We start from the raw sequence: 21154 nt of genomic DNA, 5'->3' as shown, positions 1-21154 counted from the left end.
CATTGCTCCTTTATTTGGCAACCAGACGCAGCTCTGTGCAACACTTCCGCTCACTTGTATTCAGTGAAACGCCCCTAGAGGAATGTGAGAAATTTCAACAGCAGTTTGATACTCTTAAACGTATTATAGCAATGCAGTGCCTTACACAGAATTTACACCCTTTCAGTTAGTTATACGTCAAACTTATAATATACTCTATAATTATGTAAAGGAAAGAAAAAAAATACTTTTTTATATTATTTCATGGCATTTGAAACATTGATGATACACTATATTGCCAAAAGTATTTGCTCACCTGCCTTGACTCACATATGAGCTTAAGTGACATCCCGTTCCTAATCCATAGGGTTCAATATGACGTCGGTCCACCCTTTGCAGCTAGAACAGCTTCAACTCTTCTGGGAAGGCTGTCCACAAGGTTTAGGAGTGTGTTTATGGGAATTTTTGACCATTCTTCCAGAAGCGCATTTGTGAGGTCGCACACTGATGTTGGACGAGAAGGCCTGGCTCTCAGTCTCCGCTCTAATTCATCCCAAAGGTGTTCTATCGGGTTGAGGTCAGGACTCTGTGCAGGCCAGTCAAGTTCATCCACACCAGACTCTGTCATCCATGTCTTTATGGACCTTGCTTTGTGCACTGGTGCACAGTCATGTTGGAAGAGGAAGGGGCCAGCTCCAAACTGTTCCCACAAAGTTGGGAGCATGGAATTGTCCAAAATGTCTTGGTATGCTGAAGCATTCAGAGTTCCTTTCACTGGAACTAAGGGGCCAAGCCCAGCTCCTGAAAAACAACCCCACACCATAATCCCCCCTCCACCAAACTTTACACTTGGCACAATGCAGTCAGACAAGTACCGTTCTCCTGGCAACCGCCAAACCCAGACCCGTCCATCAGATTGCCAGATGGAGAAGCGCGATTCGTCACTCCAGAGAACGCGTCTCCACTGCTCTAGAGTCCAGTGGCGGCGTGCTTTACACCACCGCATCCGACGCTTTGCATTGCACTTGGTGATGTATGGCTTGGATGCAGCTGCTCGACCATGGAAACCCATTCCATGAAGCTCTCTGCGCACTGTTCTTGAGCTAATCTGAAGGCCACATGAAGTTTGGAGGTCTGTAGTGATTGACTCTGCAGAAAGTTGGCGACCTCTTCGCACTATGCGCTTCAGCATCCGCTGACCCCGCTCCGTCAGTTTACGTGGCCTACCACTTCGTGGCTGAGTTGCTGTCGTTCCCAAACACTTCCATTTTCTTATAATACAGCTGACAGTTGACTGTGGAATATTTAGGAGCGAGGAAATTTCACGACTGGATTTGTTGCACAGGTGGCATCCTATCACAGTTCCACGCTGGAATTCACTGAGCTCCTGAGAGCGACCCATTCTTTCACAAATGTTTGTAAAAACAGTCTGCATGCCTAGGTGCTTGAATTTATACACCTGTGGCCATGGAAGTGATTGGAACACCTGATTCCAATAATTTGGATGGGTGAGCAAATACTTTTGGCAATATAGTGTAAATCATTTTCCCTATTCATTTTGCTGGCAAAACATCTTCACAAATACACTTAAATTGATAAGCAATAAATAGAAAAATTAACATTATCATTACTAAGTACTAGCTTCAGTTTTAACGTTACATAATAGACAGTAACTGTGTTCAGATGCTTCCAGATTATTCATAATATGGGTTCGACAAAGAGCACAGGAAAAATCCCACAGTTTGACAGTTTTGTTAGTTTCAAACCTCCATATAATTTGAACATTTTTTTCAGTTACAATTCATTAAACAGTTCTATCGTGCTATAGATGCCCTTGGTCTTTGTTCTGCTGTTCTAAGTGCTGGGCTGCACAGTGAAGAGCAAAACTAAAGGAATTTGACTGAGAATCAGGAACAAACCTTCGGTTTGAAGTTTGAACGCTCTCTTCATGCATCTTCTAATTGATGAATGCCTCATAGAGTATTTATTTTACTTTTTTAGCAGTCTTGTGCACTTGCAAGATAACAACTGTCCTCATCAATTCTAAAAATTTTGATAAACCTTGTTTTTTCTTTTTTTTTTTTTAGAGAAAAAGTCCTTTATTAAAAAAATCAACAACAAGGTTTAAAAAGGGGTTCTAAGATGCTCTTTGCTTTACAGCTTTTACATATTTAATTAGATTACAGGAAGTTTTCTAGAGTAAAAAAAAAAGAGAAGAAAGACTTTCATAGTTCTAAATTGGATCATCACATCATCCCTTTAAATAACATCATAATATACAGCTGGTGTGGTTTACAGCCCTTTCTTTTGTGTTTTTGGTCAGAAGACTTTCCTTCATATCATAACTACATCAGAACTGGTTGGAAGCAAAACTCTTATTTATCCAGTGTGCTGATAATTAAGCTGTTCTCATTAGTGACATAATTGGAAATGTAATTAGCAATAGTAATAATTATTGCATCTAATACCTTTTTCTCTTTCGTTATCAGGCTCATTCAAACTGGTAATTAAAGTTCAATAGATTTTCGTACTTTTGTCCTAATTTATTTTGGTGACCCATTATTTCAGTTGGATCTCACTTTCATAAATCAAAACCACGTTCATCTAGATGCTTTAGCAAACAAACAAAATACTTGTTTGGTTTTTAGATGACTAAAATGCTAGCAGCACACCGCAGCGTGATTATATGTGCAGAGCTTTACTTTTTTTTGTTCTTAACTTCTGTTAATGACCTGCAACAAGATGTAGTCATGGATATGATGATCATAAAATGCTACTAATTGCATTTGAATGGCTGTAGCTAAGAAAACTAAAACTTTCTGCTCTGATCTTGGGGGATGGTTTGAATATTTTATGAAGAGAGGTTCTCTGAAGTTCTCATCAATGTGATTATCTTATCTGCAGAGCTCAGATTTGGCTCAGTCAAGCTATCCGTCAGATTTCCGCTGTGGATTGTTTTAGGTAACAGAACTCTGACTAGTGTCTTTGATAGACATTGGCCAGAAATTCTGGGTATTTTCACTGTGTACTGCAAGTTAGCTAGCGTTCAGAGATGCTGGTCATATTTTATAACCTTGTGCTGCAAGCTGAATTGTCGTGAGATCTAAGTTTTCACTTTCACAACAAATCCATCCTGAAAGACTCCTACTAATACGTCCTTCTGTTAACACCCAGCGAGACGCACCAATGACATGCCAGCAGTGTTTTTTGGGGCGGGGCATGTAGGAATGACGATAGTAGGCCGGGGCATTACAAACATGGCTACACTGGAGGACTCACCTGTTGATACCACATTTGACTCCGTTTTAGCTAAAATAGTACAATTTGTCGTTTAAAAAAAGGAACAAAGAGGAGAACTTTGTGCATTTCTAGATGGGAAAGATGTCGGTGCTTTTCTTCCGACAGGATTTGGAAAAAGTTTGATTTATCAGCTTTAGGCTGAAACAATTCATCGGATTAATTTATTTTTGAAGTAATCATCGACTAATTTAGAAACCGATTAATCGTTAACTGGAGTATTGTAAAAAAGATGTTTTTTTGCATTTAAAATGAGAAATGTTTTTTGTCTGTCAATATGCTCTATCCAGAACTCCTCAAGTGGAAAAATTTTAGTTTCAGCTGGTTTACTTTTGCAAAAAATCTTCTTCAGGAAACCCTTTACTATCCAATTATTAATTGATTAATTGAAACAATTAATCAACAGATTAATCGATTTGCAAAACAATCGTTAGTTGCAGCTCTAATCAGTCTATTCCGCAAGTTGTGAAAACACTCAAGAAGCTGAGGATTAATCCTATTGTAATCATCGCGACGCGCTACGATTGGCTGAAGGCGTATTATGGAAGGTGGGTACTAGCTGACATGTCACCCAATCAGCTCTAAGTATTGTACTAAACGTTCCTCCTTTTCACAGAGAGACTGAACAGCAGCCATCCCAGATTGATAATGTAGAACTCAACTGAGTTCTACACATATCAATCTGGCTACTGCCAGGTTACATATTCTAACTAGTGACCACCCATAATTATAGTGAGGAAACTATAGAAACAACAGCTGTATAGTGTTATAGTGTATAGTGTTATAGCAGTAATGCTAACAAATTCAGTCAGTGGTTCTTAAACTATTTGCCAAACACTATGCACCAATTTTATAGGTAACTTTATCCCAATTGTTACATGTATACATTACTTTCTGCAGTTGTAGAAAGTTTAATATAAAGTTTTAAATCGAATCAATCAGGTTAATAAATGTGTAATAAATGTGTGACAATGTTAAGCTGTTTGCTATGTTAGGTTCATATTTTCAATTCCTTTTTTTCCCCCATGCTATGACATGTTCTGTAGTTTGTGCTTTACCAAATTCTGGAGATGGAGTCCTATATGAAAACTTATGTGAAAGAACCATGAACCTGAAGAGTTTCATACTGCTCCATGCAGAGGGTCCGGAAATAAGCTTAGTTTTCTCTTTTAATAACTTTTACATCCAAAGGGAAGCAATAGTGAAGGTTAAAGGGATGTCAGGGTTGGGGCTTACTGTTGGCCTATGAGCTGAAGTAGGCGACCCCTTCCATAAACCAAGGGCCTTTATGTTACCTTTGATTGAAATTAAAACACTTAGCCTGACAATATGTGACGGACGCTGATGATCACTAAATAATTGTATTTTAAGGGCGAGGTTTTCACTTGAAATGTAAAATATTTGGTGCTACATAAAGTTCTTATTTTACTGAAGTTTTTTTGTAGAGGTTGTCCCCCCTCTGATAGCAGCATGAAATGTCACCAGTGTGGTCTATGCATGTCGGTAAGGAGGAAAAGCTTGCCACTGTGAGGTCCTTGTATTTTAAGGCAGTTTATTTGTTTTGTTTGGAACCAAACATAAAAACTAAAACACAGTAGTATTTTTTTTCTTCTTTTATTGAACCAAAACAAGAAAAAGGATAATAAACCATTGTTATTTAAGGGTTACTAATGGAAACCGCAGCCAAGAGAGGGGAAAAATGTTTAAATGTGGCAGATATAGATGAGTTGCTGAGTGAGGTAGTCAGATATAAATGTTTGGTAGCCACAGTAAATAATTACTGGTTGCCTATGTTTAACATGTGTTAACAACTATAACTGATAAAAAAAGAAAAAAAGCCTAAAAATCTGGGGAAGCCGCATACCTACCTATAAGATTTGACATGGGCAAAAATGTTGGGGCTTCAGCTACCTATATTTATCTATAATTCATTAATATAGTTTGAATTCGTTATGCACCATGGTTTGTTTACATGTTTAAAAATGTTGCTTTAAAACCCTTCAGCTGACCATCCTTTCTTTTACATGTACTGTATGCACTGACCTCCTCTGATGAATGGTGAGGGTGTGGGTCTGGCTGGTCAATGTCTCTAATACTGGACCCAGTTTAGCACATCATTTCAAGAGTATTGTACTATTTAGTCTGATTAGCTGATAAACTAGTCTTTACCCTGGGTAAGGAAACATTGGTAATCCCTGAAAATGTGTTCCCTCCTAATCACTCATTTACAAGGTCTGCAGCGTAGTCCCACACCTCATACCGCATCGTTACGCATCGGCTGCATTTAAATGGTTACAGCAGTTCATGTGAATTCCTCACAGTGTTACATTTTAACATAAAAAGAGAGATGTGATGATGAAACGTTTAAATATTGTTCAGCCAAATTTTAAATTTCAGCTGGTTTATGAAACTTTTATATAGTTAAAGTTTCATATGAAATGAACTCAAATGTCAGAGGAGTTGTGATGCAATCAGGCTTCAGTTCTCCACCTCAGTTACCAGCTGCTTTGCCAATTTCCCCTGTCTCCAAAATGTTCGTATCCGCACGGATGGATCAGAGCTGGCATGAGGGGCTGCACATTTTCACACCAAGATTGTTTTTTATAAATCAACACCTATGTGTGAAAGTCAGATTACAAAAGTTTTAGGCCTTGTTTTGTGAATACGCAAGCTTTACAAATAAAAACCCAGGTCTTTTGTTTACAGTTGCAATGTCCTCAGAGGTAAGAAAGTCATCTACTGCTAAATTATTTTGGAAGGACAACAGTATTTTAAATTCTTGGCAAAAAGAGGACTAAGGAAGTTACTTTTCAATCCTCAGGCAGATCTGAGCTCCAATTATTTGTTAAAAACTGCCCCTATACGCCAAAGTGTCAGTGGTGGTGAAGACTGAACAAGGTAACCGGGTAAACAATGGCGTGCGGCGCACCACACACGTTTGGCATTAATAACCTGTTCTATATTATGCACGTGGTACAATTGTTTAAGCTTCATTTGGAAAATTGGTGCTGTTTACAGTGGAGCCAATCTTTGGAAATATGTGAAATTCTTTAAATTTACCATTTCAAAGAAATGGCAAGTCAAAGTAAACAGCTGTTTTATGTTTATCTACAGGGATCAGATGGCAGTAGAGTGAGCATCAGACGGACTCCGCAGAGGATCCAGCTTTACCACAGATTTTTCCACAGAAAGGTGAGTTTCATATCTAAATATGTTCCCATTTCACTCATATTTACTTTAAACTGAGTGAAAGATGCAATAAAATGGAAATTAAGGTTATAAAGAAACCCATTTTATATTGAAACTGGATTCTTTTTTTCTGTCTGATCAGCCTTTGTAATTTGTGCGTTAGTCACTTGAAAATAGCATTTCACACATTTGCCATTTATTCCCTTGTTTTCTTCAGTGGATACCAAATGATTGTGTAATTGATGCGACTTTCACAGAACACAAAAATGTGTTATGCCATGTGCTGTGCGTTGGTGTCTCTGCTCCATGTTTAAGTTGCACCTCTGTTTCTTCGAGCAACTTAATTGTCTCAAACATGCACACAGGCAGCACGTACAAGTCATGATACCCCAAGGCATAGATTAATTAAGCTATGAAAACCCATGAGCAGGGAGCATTCAGCAGGTGCCTGTTTGGCTTGGTATGGGACTTGTTTTTGGCAGTGGTGCAGTGGCTCATTATAAATCTATAATTAAGTTACAATTTTATTTGCCTTTTTTTTTTAAACATGCTGTCATAGGGGATCAACAGGGCTTAAACTCTGATTCTGCTAAATACACTCTTGGTTATATCGCTTTTTGTATCCTCTGCTGCTCTGCAGAAATCACACTTTGACAAATATGTGATTAAGTGGCTCAGTGTCTAACGCTACTTGAAATCCTGAATCCCTCTGATGCTTATATTTTCATCTCACTTATTGAGAAGCATCTTGTGTTTTTTGAGAATCTCTTCATTTGCTTATGATCCAAAACAAGCTGATTTACCCCCACTCACACTTCCCTCTTTCCTTCTGTGTCTTTTCACAAAAACATACATTGCTCCCTCCCTCTGGCTGACGGGATAGTCCTCTGAACCCCCTGCTGGTTGGCTAATCTCACATTGGGTGTGTTGGCAGCACTAAGTGAATGCAATGAAGCGGCTGTCTCTCTCAGGCCAACATCTGTTATCCTGAGTCACCTGCCAGTAAAGAGGGGAGGGGTGTGGATGCACCACAGGGGGCTGATGATGGGATGAGCAGGGCTGTGGGAGAGAACCCCCTTGTCTGCAGGGTGGTCAGGCTGAATGAGAGTCACCACCGCAGCATCAGCACTTGCCAAGAGCCTGCTCAAGCTAACAATGCAGCCTGTGGAGGGGGCAGACGAGGCAGGAAATTGAGGTTAACAACGTTGTTACATATTAAACAAGCCTTGGCTACACATGGTTTGGATGTGGAGGCATCAAATACTTGGAGAGACAAGTTTTTTTCTTTTCCTTACTTTGAACATTAAATGTAAAAATATTAACTGAATTAAAGAAAAGTATGTTTGCCGTAGAAAGTATCCTACAACAATAGTTTTTATTCAGAGATATTAGAATTAATGAAAACAGTTTCTTTGAGGAGTTTGCATCATCCCCTTATACCTTTTATCATTTTCTCTGAAATATCTGGCTTCCTTTTCCACAAAATACATCTTAGCTTTATTGGCTGCTTTAAATAGAATGTGAATGTTCTCTTTACCAATCTGTTTCTGTAAAGAAGCCGAAAACACCCTGTCCAGGTTGTGGACAGGGTGTTTTCGGCTTCTTACCCTTTGACTGCTAAAAGGTTGGTGCCAGTCGAACTCAGCCCTTTAAACATATGGAAATAAGTCCTGTCCTAAAATCCAACTGCGTATCCTTGGCAATACTTGAAAACTGATATGTGAAACCCTTAGTCTTCAGATGGAAAAAAATTTAGAGACCTGCCCTGATTTTGGTTGTTTAACCCTTACAAGTAAATCTCCCCACTTTCTGGTGCTCCCCCACCCTACTTTGTTGCGCCTAGGGGAGGGTTGTCATAAGGATGTAATAAGGGTAGCTGATATAATGAAGGTCATTGTAATCACAGCTAATGTGCAAAGGAGTCAAGACACTATAGCTTTATTTGCCAGTGAGGCCCTTCATTCTTTACCCACGGGGATCAAGCTGATAGTGTTATCTTTGCTAACCTGACTCTAATACAGGCCTTGCTCCGCTGTTTGTGTCAGCGTCAGAGCTGAACTTTTTCCCAGTGATCCCCTCCATGCCAGCATGGGCATGCGTTGGGCTCCTCAGCGCTCCATCCTGGTAAATCCCATCCCAAGGTGTTTGAACTCTTAGTTGACACATTGCATTTAAAAATGCAGGGCACTCCCTCTCTGTACTCTCTGACTTGGAAAACAGACGAGCCTCATATAGAAAGTTCTTGACAGAGAAACAGTAGATTGGCGTATGCTGAGCACCGGCTCATAGGAGATGACCTCTAAATTTAATCCTGTCCCTCAGGGTATGCAAATATCCTCAGCTCAAATTTGATTTGTTTTTGTTTTCTTAACACACGGGTTTGCTAAAAACTTTTATCCAGGTTCTAAAAAATTGTGTAAAGCAACAACAAACCTATAGAGATGCGCTATTATGGAGTGCTATTTTTAGAATGATTGACAGGAATCATTTTTTTTTTCTCAAAATGGTTATAAAAGTAATCCAGATTTGAGGAAAAACAATGTTTGCTGCAGCTGTGCAAGCCATCCAAATAAAAATAAGTTGGGACTTTATAAAAGTCGCCGAGCTCGATGCAGACCTTGATGTCAAGCTTAATGGAGACCCCAAGATACCTAAGATCTGAGAGGGATAACCCTTATCAAAATAATGAAAATATACTTATATTTGTTTTGTTCTTTTGATTTGATTTTGGTGCTTGTTTTATTTAGTGAAGATTTGTTTAACAAATAATTGTGTGAGGAAATAATACCACATAATACTACTTAATGAGATATAGCTTAGCTCTGATTTTTAATTTAAAATGATCTATTCTTACCTTTTAACATGAATGAAGCATCTTTTTGACTTGTATCTAAGGCCTTTTTCCTATTCATCAGAGCACCTCCAAAAAAAAAAAGAAAAAGAAAAAAAAAACCCATGCAAGTCCCCTGATCCCATCATTCAAACTTCCAAGCCTTGCTTTGTGGCTTCCTGGAGGACCACGGTGAAATGATCTCTTTTGTTTCGCATCATTAGTTCCATCTGTTGTGCGAGCAGGCCTGTCTGTTCCGGAGCATGGCAACGTGATGGTGGCCAGGGGCGATTGGAGACGCTTACAGTTCTGGTGGCTTGTGGCTCAACCTTCAGCACTGCCGCTGCCGCCCTGTTTATGATCCCTCTGACACCGTCACACTCGCTTGGCTGTTTATTTTCGCTTATTTATTCACACATAGGGATAAAACAGAAGCAAGCAGGAGCGTTTTTGCATGAAATGTGGTTAATCATGTCTTTGCATGACTGCAAAATAGTATTTTTAAAGCCAATCTGTACATACAGGTCTTTTTTTTAAACCCTTTACAAATGTCTTCAGTCTTTCCTTTCTTTATTTCAAATACATTTTGATACCAGACAATGTCCATGTGAGTACCAAAATGTTTTTTAAAGTGATTAATTCATAAAGCTAAACAAATAATCAAATGCAACTGTGTAAAAAAATATATTTCCCCTAAATTAAGTAACTGGTTGTGTTAAAAACAACCATAACCGGCAATGCGTTCTTTACATTCCTGTGGATAAATTATATCCCATTTTCTTTACAGAATGGTTTTATTCCAACCATTATTAAAGGTTGTCAAGCATTGACTGCCTTCTGAAGGTCATAGCATAATAATTGAACTTTATTGATCTCACATTAGAGAAATTCACTCTGCATTTAACCAATCCCTTTTGGGAGCAGTGGGCTGCCATTGTGCAGCGCCCAGGGAGCCGTGTGGGGTTAAGGGTCTTGCTCAGAGAGCCAGAGTGGCAGTCTGTGGGAATGGGGCTCAAACTTAGAACCTCAGGATTCCAAGCCCTATACCCTAACCACTATGCTGCCACTCCCCACCATAGCAGACTATGACCACTAATTAGATTCAACTCCAGGCATTGACTGATTCACTTCAGGGTGGTACCTCCTGACAGGCTTGGGGTAATTTAGGTGTTTTTGATGTAATTTAAAAGCAAAACAGCACAATAACCTCTTATCACCAGCATGTTTAACAGTTGCATTGTAATTTTGCAGTGTATTTTTTACTGAAGACATATCTTTTGAGTTCTGCTGTTTGAGTAATCAAACAAATATGTCAGATTATTTAAACTATGTTCTCAGGGATTATCAAAAATGTTTAACAAATGGTAGACAACTCCTCTTTGTGCAATAACTAACTCATTACCATAGCTCAGGTAAGGGAGATCTGCAGTATTTTCAGTGTTGTTTTTGTTTCTTATGATTTATATCATATACAGTGATGGATGGATGTTGGTGGGTTAGTCCCTCATGGGAGGGTTTATCGTTGTTTCACATTTTTACTTTCTGTGGATAATTCTTTTCTCAATTCTCATTGGAGTCCTGAAGCTTTAGGGTTGCTTTTCTTCATGGACTGATCATTGTCAATTTAGTAATTTATCATCTGTTTTATCAGGGTATTATAATGTGTGTTGCTTTTTGGGATCTCTCAACCTACTTCCCTACTTGATTTTTTTTTTTTTTTAAATCCTGCAGCCCCGGCAGTCATCAGACTTAAGCTCTTGAAATGGACACTTGTAGCAGTTGTTGCTACCAAGGGTGGCACAGCTTGTTATTAGGTTAAGGTGGCAATTACTATTTCAGAGACCCAGGATAGTTTGGATAGAGTTCTTTTCACCTTCATATATGAAATTATATTTTAATGCTGGATTTTGTATTTAGTCTGGTTATTTCTTCTGATAGTTTAATCTTTTTGTTCATTTAGAGCATTGAACTAGGCAAAAAATAAAATTAGAAATTCAAATCTTTGTCAAAAGCAAGACCTTTTTTCTTTACATTTAGATGTAAACTGTACCCCAAACAGATGTCGAATTTTTACACAACAAGGAAATATTTTATTCATGATTTACATGCCTGATAAATCTTCATAAAGTCATTGTGCTGATGGGCATACACAATTTAACATCTGTCGTCCTCAGAATTGTTAATCAGATACAGGAGCATGTGGGATTCAGTGTTGGAGCTTTATTTCTACTTTATATTTTTTTTAATTACATCTTTAAAGCAAAGTATTCTCATATTAACACTAGAATTATAAACTTGAGAAATCAAATATAGATGCAGGGAATCCATGCACATTAGCTTCTTAGCCTTATCTTTAATGGTATGATGGTAAAATATGGCCACACATTCTAATTATAATTCAGAATTCCCAAATGAATATTTCCATAATGCCCCCCTTATGAATTGCTCTTATCCCCATAGTGTGAGTGTTCAGGACAAGGGCATTTGTGTGCGTGTCAATGCGGAGATCACTGGATAATTTTCATTGGAGATGGAGCCATCAAAGGTCACAGCCATCTGAATGACCTAACCTTGGAATGTAACACCTGGGTGTAAAAGTGGACTTATCCTATCTGATGGAATGAGTGTAATGTACCCGTAATGTGTAAAGTGCGGAAATAAAATAAGAGTTATTGGTTGGTGGAGGAGGTTCAGTATGGGTTCGAGAAGACTGTAACTCTATAGGGTGAAATAGCCGTGTTGGTATCACCCTAGGTGACAGCCTATTGCCAGAGTGCAGTATTTGTTGGAACCATTATGAAATAAAGTCAGTGGAAAAGGCCAATATTCAGTTTGAATTGATTCCTGGAAAAGTCCAGAAGTGAATATGCTTTCATTTTGATGGTATTACTATGGACAAAATGTGTTGTGTCAGTTTCACCCCGCCATTACTTTGCTCCATTAGGGCAAAACCGAGTGATTTTATTTTTGCCCAGTCTATTTTCTGTGATAAAATGAAAATCTGAAAGCTTTATTAAGTCTGAGTGACACCCAAAGCTGAGAGCCAACAGGAAAATAAGTCATGTGGGATCTGGTTTCAGTTCATTTTTGCTCAATTCCCATCTCCTGATCAAATACTGCACTTTCCAGTATGGGCTTAATGGGAGTGTCAAGTTCACAAAAGGCCCTCTCTCTTCCACTCACTCCATTACCTGATAACAGCACTGGTTTTGGCACTTATTTGCACAGCGCAGCTATGCTCGGCTCCGGCTCTTCACATTTGTAGCAGGTTGTAATTGAAGCTGTATTGAGGCCATTTTATTAATTTTAACAGCATACATTTCCAAGTTACCACGAGCAGTAACCCATCTCATTTTCTCTTCATTTACTCCTGACTACTCGAACTGCTCTTCTCCTTGAAAGCATCTCTTTAAGCCAAACAAACATGACCACCGATGTCTTGGGTTCAAGGCCTTTCAAACAACCTTTCAATAAAACAAGCTCAGCTGTGAGACATGCAGGATCTCTCATGCTGGGCAGCCCCGCTGAAAATACCCTCCCTCCTGTTTCAAAGCCATCAGCTTTTGGTTCCCCCAGGAGAGTCAGCATTATCCTGCAGGGTTTATTTAAACTTGCCGGGAAGGTCTTGCCTTTTTTTTTTTCCTTTTTTTTTTTTTTTTTTTTGCAGACGAGGCTACATGACATTTAGAAGAGTCTTACCACTTGTGAAATAGACTTTGCTCAGATTATATTATTTTCTTGATCTAGAAAGTTTTTAACTATTTTAAATAGTATTCTTAATCCAAACACAGACTTTGAAATTCAGTGGACACAGTTACAACACAAGTTCAGTTGTGGCCACTACCAGAATATATGGAAATGATTAGCTTCTCTTACACCACTTTTCCTTTAGTGTTTTGTGCCAATATTCTTATATTTTCCTTATTTAGAGGTTTATGGTGTTTTTCCATCAGTGTTCCCTTCAGTGAGAAGTTCAAGTTGAGGTCCATTAAAAGATAGATATTATTTCCATTCCCCAACAGAAATGTGATTTCCTGACTTGCTTTGGCCAAACTTCCTACTGTTTTTTTATATTTGGTGTGGTCCAAAACATCAAATTGTTTTGATTTTTTGGGGGGAATTAATGATCAAATTTTTTATGCTGTCAAACACAGTTTATATTACCTTATATTAAGTTAAGGATTTTTCCTTTTACATCTGTGCTGAATACAGTCCTGGACCGAAAAGAATAAAAAAAAAAAATCTTCTACTTACAACTTAAAATTTTCCTAATTTTGCCTTAAGGGGGAAAGTTTGGAAAAAAGCAGAATACCATTTTAATTTTTAGCTTTATAAATTACATCACATCAAAGCAGTAGTACCAACCTGGAGGCCAAATAGCCACTTAAAATATAAAAATAAATACCTTTCAGTCTGTTTCAAGCTGCAATGCTTTTATTTTTTTTTTTTTTTTAGGCTAGATAAAATCAGAAATCAAATTTCCCAGTTCCTTAGACTGTTTTCTGCATACTTTTAATAGCAGATATTTAAATAGTTACACAACTGGTAAAAAAAATGTTTTAATTTATGGCTTTTTATGAGTGATTCAACATTAGGTTAGATGTTGTGCTTCTATGTGTACAAATCAGATTTGGTTTTTCTCAGCAGCAGACCAGAGTTTACTTGTGATGGCTTCTATAAGGCTTTTACCAAATGTATTAATAATTTATACATTATTTAAGGATTCTGCCTCTCATTTGAGGTCATAACTCACCAGCATGTTTTATTGTAGTTGCAAAAATGTCAAAGATCATTCCTTAGGTTTTTGGTCTTCTAACGTTTTGAGTGTGGATGGTTGCCCAAACTCCTCACCTTTGACTTCAAATTGACAAAAAAAGTTGGGCTTTTTTACAAAAACTCACATCATCGACAAACACCACCATCTTTTGTTCTACAGCTGCCACCTTGATGCCCTTCACCTAATTGTTCTGCCTGATTAATTCACAGAGAGTTGCAATTAACAATATAAACATAGAGCCAACATCTGACTTGTTACTCTTGGCAACGCTAAGCAAAGGTCAGTTAGGTTAGCATTTATTTTGATTCGGGCTTTAGGATTGTTGTTAAATATGTTAAAGAAGCCAAATTTTCTCAAATACATCCAACGGTCAATAAATCATCTCCGAATCCAGCCACACAGTCGGTGGTTTTATATGTTCTTTTTACATCCTGTTGTTTTTGTTTTATTTGATGCTTGTCTTTTTTGATAAACCCAGACTTATCCAGTTGAAAAGGTTTAGGAAAGAATCCATTTGCTAGCCAAGATACATAGAAATTTTTATAGCCTCTGCAGAGAATGCTTAAGAGGCTGAAACCACACTCTTACTTGGAATAATATACATACAGTATGGTTTCTTTCAGTGATAGTTGAGGTTCCATCTTCTGTAGGATGTAGTTAAAACAGCTCAATAATAGTGGTAACTACTGAGGTTTCATTGCCTTGTACCAAGAAGCCATCAGGGCTTTTAAAGTTTCCCAGCCTTAAACACATCTAGTTTGATTTCTCTCACAAAGTGAGCTGCCCGAAAACCTCCCCCTTTTTGGGGAGTGCCCCCACCAAAAATATAAAATTTAATTAATTAATTATTTAAGATCTATTCAAGACTCCCTGGAGTCTTAGATTAAGCATACAGCTTTTTATGAAATCATTTAAAGCTTGCATGGATATTTCTATTTTTAGTTTTAGCAGATTAGTCCTAGAGCTCTTTTTTATAAACAGTGCTCACAAATTGTTGCTTCCATAATTTAGATACAAGAAGCTTTGTCTATAAACCTCCAGCAACGTTGTAGCTTGTGTTTTAAGGAGATTATTTTCCTGTAAACTTTATTTGTTTTACTTAATTCAGTTTTGTTATTTTTCCTAAGTGTAGAACAGAAACCTTGAATATTTCTAAATATCAGAATTTATATTTCTCATCTGTTAAAAAAAAGTCTCTCTCCACCTCCAACTTAGTTTAAAAAAAGTCTCTCTACCTGCTGGCAGGTAAAACACAGACCCAGGTGGAGGAAGGACAGCATTGTGTTAACGTGCGCTTCATAGAGCTGGAGAAAAATCTGGTAATTTCTGTCCCCTTTTATTTCAAACACTACATAAAAACTGACAGTCTAAAAGTTATGACCTGTAATTTTTTAAAACCTTTGCTGCTCCTTGATCCAATCTACCAGACTTCTTCTTTAGAGTAGTGGTGCCAAAACACAATGTCTGTTTTATTAGTTACTGTGCATAGGGAATGTAATATTAATTTAATACAATACCATGGATTGTGCATTAAACACATTAAGGTTTGTGAAGTTAGCATCACTCTTTCTTTGTATATTCAATAGGGACTAAAAACCAGTTGTTGTCCAGAGTGCAGTTTGGTGGGCTTTTACAGCCACTAAAAAGAGTGTTACTAGTAAGTAAGCCTTTTACTATCTTTTCCCCTTGTAGGGAGAAGGCCTACAATTATACACCTAAATGCATCCATATCTGCATTGAATTAAATGATCTTTGTCTAAATATTGCATCAATTTAAATTAATAAGTGACTCAAACACTGTTCATGCTATTAAGAATAGCCAAGAAAGAAAATTGGTGACTTACCCAAAGAAATTCTAAACACTATGCTTTTATTTTGATAAGGCAAACCTAAAAAATCCCTTTATCTACTTTTGACAAAAAAAGTTAGAATAAAGTTGTGTTTAACTAAAGGCCGAGTTATAATCGAGAGTTGGGTTGCGTTGTGCCGTGACGCATAGCAGCACCAATTTATAGTTGATGTAGTGCAGTACTCCACTGATAAACCACTGAGGGGCAGTGATCAACATAATAAGCGGAAAAGCAGAAAAAAAAAGGAGAAACTGTCGACGTCCCACATCCAAAATGGCTGAGCACAGTGTCACTGCCCGATCCGTAACGGAAGCACTATCCATATTATTTGCGCATATGCAAGCAAATATTTCTCTAGGCCATCATAAATATTGTAATTATGGCTGTAAAAGTACTTATTTCTATACTCAAATCACAAATTAATGCTAATACAAATCTTTAAAACAGTTTTTATGACTTTTCTGTGACAATTTGGTGCTTTTAAAATTTTCTCCGACATTTTTTCTGACATCATCATCGGACGTGCTCAGGGTAGTTTGGCAAAATATGATTAAACCATATTTATCTTTTCTCTCAGTTAATTATTTCTTTAGATTATGCGCTATATACCATAAAGTTAACACTAAAGGAAAAAAATCAAACTCCAAAAAATTTAATCCAAAGCTGAAAAAGTTAGCCCCCTGGAAGAAGCATTGGATCCCATCTTCGACACAGACAAGTGATAAAACAGAAAGGATTTTAATGCATTTAGTTTCTTAGGTAATATATTATTAACCTTTAACACATTATAAGTTATTACGCTTATTGTTTTTAAGCAGGGAAAAACATTTATGTCTTTTTTACAAATTAAAATAGAGGGTGACCTGGATGTATATCTGGTTGCGCATGCGCAAATGAACTAATGGTAGCGATAATGCTACCGGTATGGATAAGGTAGTTACACGCTGTATTGTTTACTTAACAATTTATGATTATTGCAGAATAATAGGTGGGTTACACAGAAATATAAGGTGGAATAAAACGGTAGGTTTCGCTGCACAAAGAGAGATGGTGATGATGGGGAAATCCATGATGCCCATACGAACCTTTTTTTTCAAATAACTTACATAAAAAAACGTTGTTTCACTAAATAAATGCCGAATGCATTGTATACTATTGATGGTTGTTTCAGACTTTATGTTGTATGTGATAAAAACAGAAAACAAAATCCTTGTTTTTGCCACAAGCTTTCCCCATAAACTCACCCCTGTTGTTGTTGTTGTTTTCAGTCACTGATTAAACAGTACCGACACTGCATTTAACCACACTGCTCCACTTGAACCTTCTGCACCATTTGATCTCAGTACAGGCAAACTTGCTAGAGAACAACTTTATATCCGCCAATTTGGAACCGCTACCGAGCGCCGAGGCTTATCACGATAATTCTAGAGGTAAAAATGATCTAATTCCAGTCATCAGCCAATCTCTTTGCTTCTCCAGAATCCTAAGCAACCCTACTGCGTTTGTCAAAGTTTCAGCACTTTTTGTGTGACAGGAAGCTGAAAGGTGAGAGGAGGAACAGGAAGGGAAGGCAGGAGAAAGACAAATGAGGACAGATGACAGAGGCATCCTTTACAGCTTGATACTGCAGTCTATGACTTGTTTTTATTGACCTTTTCCTTCCCACATCTATCCATGCCCGAAGATGTGCCACTTAAATAAATGTCATTTGACCGTCTCTGGTTACAGTGTCACATGCTGACATGTGGTATTTTGATAGAATTCATCCGATCGTGTTGGTAGAGCATCCATTATGGCTGCTTCATTTCACACAGCTTGTGTCTCACTCTGGGAAAATATTAGTGCTGAATTTTCTCTTTGAATTGTTCTTAAATCCCCAAACTGGTCAGCATTGTGGTGCTTTTTCTTGTTGAATCACAGAAGGACTACTAGTCTTTGGCCAAGACATTACTGAGCCATTAAACCTCCTCCCCTCATACTACTCAGCACTTTCACTTGGGTGTGAAGGCACTGGAATTACTTCCAAGGGGCGAGGGTTGCAAAAAGACTACTGGAAAGCCCACTTATTCTCTTAATGATGTCTTGTTCTTTTTTAAAAGTCATTATCCCACAGGTAGAAATTAATGACTATGGCAGTGGAGAATCCAGAGACAGAGATTCACTAGACCTTATTTTTGTCACTTCTGTGAAACAAGACAGTAAAAACTGGGTTTGTTGCCACAGAATGAGAATTTTTCGAAGCTGCACAGTAATTACAGTGCTGGTGGATTAGTTATAAGGTATTTCTGATTAATTTCACTACCCAGTGATAGCAGTGGTAAAAGACACACCATGAACATATTTATGTTTTTAAATTATGGTGTCAAAAGTGAAACTAAAATGCTTAATTATGTTTTATGATTGTCTTTAGTATTAAAGCTCATGGTTATTGGTTTCATAGAATAGTCATAAATACTATCTCCTTGAATTTAAGGCATGCATTGTGAAAGAAGAAGAGCATTTTTTCTCATGGGAGCAAATTTTTCTATTGGAAGGCAATGGTATTAAAACATCGACACCCATCAATTATGGTTAGTGCCATGGTTTTACAATTAGATTGTTTTCATTCTCAAAAATCAGGGCGTAGAGTTGCAGTTTGAATATAACATTCTTTGTAAAACGTGAAAAAACATGTTTTACTTAAATGGATAAGCTGATGTAGAATACTGGTCTAATTTCTTATTTCCTCCAGGTTGCAGAAACTTTAGGCCGCCTACAAAAACGCATCAAGCGGCTGAGGTGTATTCAGCGTTACACATGACGTCCCTCTCCAAGGACCCTCTGATTTGTATAATAGCCTTCTGACAAGGTCATAACAGCGCCTACATCTTTGAAGATAGAGGAAAGAGAGCATGTTCCCCCTTCTTTGTGCCTGTGGAATTAGAACAAACGTGCATCACACTGTCGAGGGGCTTCCACTCTTCAGGGCTGATATGAATCAGACATGAAACGCTTTAAATAAAGTGATAGTTATCTTGATTCCTGGCTGCCTCCGCCCAATAGACAGTACAAATCATGGGGGGAAAGCAGAACGGCTGCGTTTTAGTGTGAAATCCTGGGGAAACGTATCCATCTGGTGAATGAATAATTTAGATGGCTCAAGTTGGTTCCTGTTGCTATTGTGTTTGCGCTCGGCTTTCTCTCTCGGCTCAGCACCCCCCGCCGTCACCCCGCCCTCCTTGACATCACTCCTGAGGCTTGTTTGTGATGCTTAAAGGGAAGTTGGGCCACAGGAGGAATCGTGGGGAGGAGAGACTCTCTTTCCTTCTCTGCTTTCGCTCTTCTATCTTATTTCTTCTCTAGACCTATAAAAGGGCCTTTGATAAGCAGTTAAACACCTTCTGACAAATACTCACTCAAATCTGCTTTACATTTATCTTTAGTTTTATAAGTTGCATTTTTGATTGGACATGTGAAACCAGGAATATTGCTGTCAACATAAATACACAGTGCTGTGCCTTTTTAATGTTACTAATAAATATCAAATTAATATAATATTACATTACATAGAATTGATTATACTTATCTCGCTTATCTATTTGAAAAGTGTGATCTGCTTCATATTTGAACACTTCTTGATTACTTTTGATGTATAAGAAGCAATACAATTGCAATATACCTCTGTATTATTTCAGTATACATAAGAACATTTATTTTTTCGAACGTGTTTTTATTGATTTATTTTACTAAATGATGTCAGAATGTATAGAAAGCTTTTCAAAATCAATGCGTTTTTTCTGGTTAATATCTTGTACTGATTTCACTCAAATATAGTTTGTCATCTTAATTGGACAGTTTTTTTTTGCATGAGAGCTGGATTTAAGTGCTCTTATAATTTGGTTGTTTCCCCTTATTAGATTTCTTTTCCCATTAATGGTCATTAAATAACAGGTGGTTTAGATCCATATTTTAAGTTAAAGTCTCTTTTTGAATTTTCATATCTTTAGTGTGGATGACATTGACAATATTAGATTGTAAGGATTAGAACATGGTGACAAGTTGTAGCATATTTTCTTTTTTTTTTTCTTTTGTTCAATTAAATCCGGTTTATTTATGTAGTGCCAATTCGTGAACCACTTCATCTCAAGGCACTTTACAAACTCAATATAGTTGAAGCATAGAGGCAGATTTGATTAGATTGTTTCCTAAAGAAAACAAACAGGTTTAATCTAAAAAAAAAAAGAGCATGATTCATCATGAAACAGATTTACAAATAATTTAATTAAATGATTTTTTTTAAATTCTGTTAGTTCTTATTGCTCTTGCACTTTTGCATTATTTTGTTTTCTTTCCTTTAGCTTTAATACTGTTCTGTGCTTTATCTCGGTGGCATTGTTTTTTCTTTTTTTGTACTTTTATAAGTTAGTACAGTTTTCTGGGAGTTTGGCTGAACAGTGAAGCATACTTCAAATCTGAAGTATTTTATATGAAATATACCTAAAGCAGTTTTAAAATTTTCGACAAAAATTAAAAAATGTTTTTTTTTTCTTAGCCTTTTCTGTGTTATATATTATTACTTATTTTGCAATCCGGTGTATACAATTATGCATGACATTATTTAATTGTTCAGCCTGAAAGTAAGAGTTTAAGTTTTTAAATAATGTTTTATAGATACCATAATTTATAAAGAAGTGTTTTAGTCGTATGAAAAAGCTAAAAAAAAAAAAAAAACCCTAATAAAATAAAAATAAATAAATAAATAAAACAAAAAAAACAGAAATATCCCATTTAGGGGGGACTTCTTAACATCTGTATGATTTCAGTCATATAAATGTGAAAGAAATAGGCAAATTTCAAATAATAACTGCAGTCAAAAGATATAGTATTTAAGTATAAAATCTACTTTTTTTTGCCCCTTCTGCCCTTGTTTTGCAAATCTAAAAATATTTAAAATATCTCAAATGAAATATATAATAATATATATTAATAATAAACTCAAACAGAAACCTAAATTATAGCATTTTTTTCTAAATATGCACTCCTAATTGTTAAAATGTAAAACATTGCGATAACAGATTTAAATGTCACTGCGATATTACGCACATTGCAGTTTAACCAGGTACCAAATGAGCATCTGTGTGCACCAAAAAACAGCAAACATACTCTCACCCAAAGAAAGTGTTTATGGACAGATAACACCCTAACATGAAAATCCATTAATGTGGCAAGCCAGCTAAACTAATCCAGTCCCTG

The 21154-nt window shown here is 37.0% G+C and overlaps 1 protein-coding gene across 4 annotated transcripts in view; it reads left to right on the top strand.

Annotated features, from left to right (window-relative positions):
- Window positions 1-21154, top strand: part of casz1 (castor zinc finger 1) — a 248408-nt gene that overhangs the window by 45646 nt on the left and 181608 nt on the right. For all 4 annotated transcript variants that reach the window (XM_038305941.1, XM_038305937.1, XM_038305938.1 and 1 more), the window contains exon 3: window positions 6391-6468. The gene's annotated coding sequence lies outside the window, so the exon portion shown is untranslated. The remainder of the gene's footprint in view (window positions 1-6390; window positions 6469-21154) is intronic.

Source organism: Cyprinodon tularosa, unplaced genomic scaffold (assembly GCF_016077235.1).
Source record: "Cyprinodon tularosa strain WSP-4 unplaced genomic scaffold, ASM1607723v1 ctg57, whole genome shotgun sequence".
NCBI classification, from domain to species: domain Eukaryota; kingdom Metazoa; phylum Chordata; class Actinopteri; order Cyprinodontiformes; family Cyprinodontidae; genus Cyprinodon; species Cyprinodon tularosa.
The sequence above is the reverse complement of the archived record's forward strand: the minus strand, read 5'-3'. Positions and strand labels throughout refer to the sequence as shown.